Source organism: Halyomorpha halys, unplaced genomic scaffold (genome assembly GCF_000696795.3).
Source record: "Halyomorpha halys isolate HHAL.00 unplaced genomic scaffold, Hhal_1.1 Scaffold183.1, whole genome shotgun sequence".
In the NCBI taxonomy this organism is placed as follows: domain Eukaryota; kingdom Metazoa; phylum Arthropoda; class Insecta; order Hemiptera; family Pentatomidae; genus Halyomorpha; species Halyomorpha halys.
This window is the reverse complement of record NW_027114717.1, coordinates 1,039,288-1,044,491: the sequence shown is the minus strand read 5'-3', so window position 1 is coordinate 1,044,491 and position 5,204 is coordinate 1,039,288. Positions and strand designations below refer to the sequence as shown.

Below are 5,204 nucleotides of genomic sequence, written 5' to 3'. Positions count from 1 at the left end.
TATCTGCGTAGACAAGGGGTGTTACGTTTGTCATGGTGAAAACAAAACACGAGCGATATGTTCTGACGAGTGAGTTTTGTTTTTGTGAAGGCGACAGTTTTGATTTTGGAACACGTATGTTCAGACGAGTGGGTTTTGGTTTAGTGAAGGTGACAGTTTGATTTCGGATCACGTTAGATTGTTAAATGTGAAGTGGTAATAGTTTAAAGGCCCTCTGTCTGTACTGTTTGAACTGGAATATCACCATATGAGAAACGTTGTCATATATGTTTTGTTTTTCAAAATTATGGTGTTCTACTTCAATGGACAGTGATTAACACTAGAAGTGGGGATATAGTGCAGTGGCGTTTCTTCAGCATATCCTGGATAAGAGAATAATAATGTAAATATAGTTATTAAGGTTAAGTCAACCTATACGTTTTAATTGTTTTATTAATTGATAAGAATTCTTTTTTTTCCTTTTTCATTCTCTGTATATATATTTCTTATTATTATTAAACTTTTGTACATATAGTTCTGCTGTTCTTTCTCTGCTTTCAACTTGTTAATTTACCTATGTTTTTTTTTTTTTGTTCACGGAATACTACTATAATTCAACAGGTGGGTAGGTAACACCTTAGGTTTTCTGTTATCTACATGTAAAGGTATTCGCCAGTGGTCATAATTCAACAATTGTTTATATAGGGGTATATATTAGTTATATTGTGGGCATAATGCTTCGGGATTTTCATTATTTCCAAGAAAAAATAACGTGGCGCCTAAGGAGTAATTTATTCTTTATTGTTTTGTTTTTTGTTTTTTTTCCTTTTGCGATTATATTTTTTTTTATTTGACTTTAATTCACCCCCTTCTCCGCTGAGCGTGGGGAACGATAAACGTATAACTAAGGATAAATCAAAATTTACGGGCATATAGTCTGGCGCCCAACGTGGGGCCATTTACGGTGTTCAATAAACGTTTTAATTAAGTGTTCACGCCACTTTTTGGCTGATACAGCTTGCTGAACATATATAGTTGGTATCAACTTTTCGGCTAAAACTTTGTGCATTCATGTTTGAGGTATTCTCTTCTGAATACTAGCTTGCAAAAGAAGCCTTCACATTTAAATATCAAGGAAAATCATCTAAAACAGAAGCCATCAGGCCTACTTAACAAAAAAAAAGTCCATCAAACTGGGATGATGCAACCATTGAGCTATTTTTAAATGATCTGGCTCATATGGATTGTAACGATTTTCCAAAGAGGAGTGGAGTTGGAGAAAGAGAAGCTCGTTTTGCATCTGACTTGGTTGCACGAAGACACTTCAGGCTAGGGCATGGAATTGGTAGATATGGTGATATTGGAGAAGTTCAACCAAAGGCTGTTGGCTCAATTCTGATGATAAAACTTGCCAATGCTATTCTTCTCGATACAATAAGATTCATGGGTGTAAAAAACTCAGCAGGATGTTTTTTAGTCCCCATGGCTATTGGAATGAGCCTGGTTTTATGTATGCTCACTATCAAACAAGATCGTCCGGGTGCTAAATTTGTCTTATGGTCTCGCATTGATTAAAAATCTTGTTTCCAAAGTATATTGAGCGCAGGTTTACAGCCAATCATTGTTGAGTTTTAAGTGGAGATGAATTAAGAACTGATGTTCATGGAATGGAAACTCAGATCACAACTCTTGGCTCCAGCAATATAGTTCGTGTACTCTCAACTAGTTGTTTTTCTCCACGAGCATCTGCCTCTTTGGAACATTTTGCTACCTTATGTAGTCGTCACAACATTCCTCATCTCGTGAATAATGCATATGGATTACAAAGTGCCCGTCTAATGCATTTAATACAAGAAGCTGCCAAAAAAGGAAGAGTTGATGCATTTGTTCAGAGTACAGATAAAAACTTATTAGTTCCTGTAGGTGGTGTAATCATTTCAGGATTTGACAAAGGTCTCTTAGAAAGGATATTTCGAAATTACCCAGGACGTGCATCTGCCAGCCCTGTAATAGATGTTTTTGTGACGTTACTATCATTGCCTCCCTCCCTCTTTCACCTATTATTATTTTATCTTCATTCTTTTTTTTCCATTTTCAGGAATATGAAATCTTTCATAATATAAAAAATAAAGTAAAATACGTGCAACGGCTATGAAAATATTAAAATATTTATTTTATTCTCCTACATATATATAAATAAATAAATAAATTAGTTGCTTTACAACTCTTGATTGGTCAGGGGTGCAGTACGTTTTAAGTAAAAACTATTACTAGACCAACGGCTGTGCAAGGAGGTCAAAATCATGCTGCAATGTCAGATTTTGGATGCTCAGGATACCCACTTTATGGTTACCGGTACTCCGGTGGGCTCCTGAACACATGTTGACTCACAGTTACATTAACAGTAATTATATGTCATAGCTGGATTAAAACTCGGGAATTTGTAGTGTCCTTGCCACTAAACCACGCCACCAAATATATATTGCAAAAGATTTTATATTTTGTATTTATACATTTTAGATTACTCTGTGAAATAATTACAATTTTTAAAAAAATTCAAAATATAAAAGGTAGTTTGCTATAAAGAAAATTCTCTATTGTAAAATAAAAAAAAAAAATACTAATTTAGTTATTAAAAAGAAATGTTGCAAATATTGTACTAATGTATTTCGTTTATATATATATTTTTTTATATTGTATTTTAAGATAAATTATTGTGATGTGTGTTATAGCAACCCACTATATTTGGACATTGCGAGAATAATAATAATATTTATATTTTGTTCTTATTTATACTTTTATGTTTTTAAACATACATTTATATATATATATATATATTTTTACAATAAGTATGAGTAACACTTAAATGCACGAACACATCCTCCACTATGTACCTTATACTGTGACATCCCCCGAGCCCACACAGCATTGAAGATGCAGTGACAGCTGACATGCATGGGTTGGCGCTATGACAGCTTCTAAGATATTTACCATACCCTTCTCGGATTTCTGATATAAATATCCCATCCGGTCACGTTGAATCAATATAGTTACTCCAAAACATATATTCAATATTATTAGACGGAAATATTGAACTGGATTAGGAAAAAAAAATTAAAGAAAATAAATCTTTTTATCAATAATAAATTAGATCCCCAATAATCAATACGCTAATTTTAATATTAATTTGTTTTACACTTCTGTTCATTATGAAGGATAATCTTGATACCAATTTCACAGGCTTAACCATAACCACTAAAATAGTAGCAAGGTATTCTGCCCAAGTCACATAAAATCTAGTCAATAAACCTATATTTATAATCCATATTATTTTATATTCACTGTGCTACTAATTCCAAGGACCAACCATTTCTGGCATACGGGTTGTGGTACAGCTCTTAACTGTCAAATGATGCTTCCTGATGCCACGCCTACGAAAGGAATATACCCCGGCTTCTGGCGTCACTTGCCTTCGTAGCGTGTCTCCTCTATTAAATTCTTTCCTTCGAGAAATTTGGAGAGACTGGAAAATCTGAGATACGGCTTTGTTACATTGTTGATAATCGTTATTAACACCTTAAGAAACCATAAAAAAATAATTTAATAGGAAGAGAATAATAAAAGTTGTTTGTTATTACTCCGTCCAGGGTGGTAAATACAAGTTGTATATTGCGCACACCGAACCTGATTTTTTATTAACAGCTCAATATCTAAGGAAATAAGAATAAATGTTTTAATTTATATTTCCATTATTTTACGTCTTCTATTGTGCACTATTTAATACTTCTCTTTTTTTTAAATATTTATTTATTGCTATTTACAACTGTACATTATAATACATTTAGTAAATCTGATCTAAGTTAAATTGGAGTGTTACAGGCGTGTAAAGAAACTACCCATTGGTAGCACTCTAATGACATTTTACATTTGCTGGTCTCGTGGCCATCTTCTTTTCAGGCGCCTCGGAGGATTGTCAGGAATGGAAGAGGATGCAAGATTAGAAACTAGGGGGTTTGAGTGGCTAGAGAATTTATAATGGAAGGAGTGATATCTAGTACGGGCTAGATCGGTTACATAGGGAACATTAAGGTCTTTATGTATGATTTTATTTGTGGCAAAGTAAGGAGCATTGAGGATTTTACGAAGGATTTCGGATTGTAAGGATTGAATACGAGAGGAATTCAAAGGTTTAGTGGAGCCCCAAAGCTCATATCCATATGTCCAGATTGGCCTTATTACAGTCATGTAGATCAGTCTTTTGTAATGTGTTGGAAGTTTAACTACTCTTTTATCTACTTTTTTATTATTTACCTTTTCATTAATTGTTTAATACCTTTTGTAAGTCTTGTTTATATATAATTTTCACTGTAAATCTATTAATATTTTCATTTTATTAATTAATTTACTTTGTTCATATTTTAATAATTTTGAAAATTATGTTTATTCATACCATAGTTTACTTTCATTTCATCTTATTTATTCTCTTTCTTTGTTAGATTCTTTATAGTTGTTTAATACTTTTTTAGCCCTGATGAAGCCCTGCAAAATGGGACGAACCGTTGACTCGCAAAAAACAATTTAATTACTACTTGAGATTTTTTTTTTTACTGCATCCGGATAATTTTCTTTTTGTATATTAAAAACATTATATTAGTATAATGTATTTTACTTAGTACTTCTGTTATAGCTCTGTAACCTTTGGTTTAAATTAATCTATTGTTATTATTGTTGTTAGCAATCGTTTAACTATCTACTTTCTTCAGAATTACATATATACGTGCGGAGAGTGTTATTTTCGCCTAAGAGTGACAGTATAGGCTAAGACGAAGAGAGATATAGAGTTAATTAAAGGAGGTATTATAGGGGCTAGGGGCTGTATTATTGAAGGGGCTGTGGATTATTTAATAATAATCCTCTGTGGGCGGCCCCCCCCTCATTGCAGGTATTAGTGTCCTCTCACGGCAGGCTAAGCTATCTAACACCATCATCCCTTATCTTATCAAACATAATAGCCACATTCTATTTTATACAATGTTATAAATCTATGTACATTTAATTATTTAAAAACTAAAAAATCGAAAAACTTTTCGTAATGTGGTTTACTTTGAATAATTCATCAATGAGATGGAACGGATAATACAAAAAAACGTAAGGGTCGGAATTCACATATATAACTCTAGATATTACAATCCACCTAAAAAAAAAACTCAAGATTATCAGAATAT

General features: G+C 32.7%; 1 pseudogene; it reads left to right on the top strand.

Annotated features, from left to right (window-relative positions):
* Window positions 1-1,158: 1,158 nt before the first annotated feature.
* Window positions 1,159-2,102, top strand: LOC106679180 (O-phosphoseryl-tRNA(Sec) selenium transferase pseudogene; annotated as a pseudogene).
* The last annotated feature ends 3,102 nt before the right edge of the window (window positions 2,103-5,204 follow it).